Here is a 364-nt window from a genome sequence, read left to right as displayed (position 1 = left end):
AGTGGGAGATGATGTGTCGGGTTTGCTTGGTTGTTTGGTTTGGTTTCACAATGGCAAAACGGCATTGCTTCACCTCAATGTGTGCATATGGAGTATGAGGCTTGTTACCCCGTGTGAGAAGGAAACGCGTGCATGGCGCACTGGACACAGACGTGCAGACCATACCACGGCGTGCGTTGGCCCGTTTTCCACCTCGCTGCGTGGCCTGCGGGACGTGGACGCTCGAACTGCACCAGGGCGTGCGGCGGCCCGTTTTCTGCCTCGCTGCATGGCGGAGACACTCGAACTGCGCCAGGGTGTGCGTCGGCCCGTCTTCTGCCTCGCTGCATGGCGGGGACACTCGAACTGCGCCAGGGCGTGCGCC

This window comes from Trametes versicolor (genome assembly GCF_000271585.1).
Source record: "Trametes versicolor FP-101664 SS1 unplaced genomic scaffold TRAVEscaffold_19, whole genome shotgun sequence".
In the NCBI taxonomy this organism is placed as follows: Eukaryota; Fungi; Basidiomycota; class Agaricomycetes; order Polyporales; family Polyporaceae; genus Trametes; species Trametes versicolor.
This window is presented reverse-complemented; position numbering follows the sequence as displayed.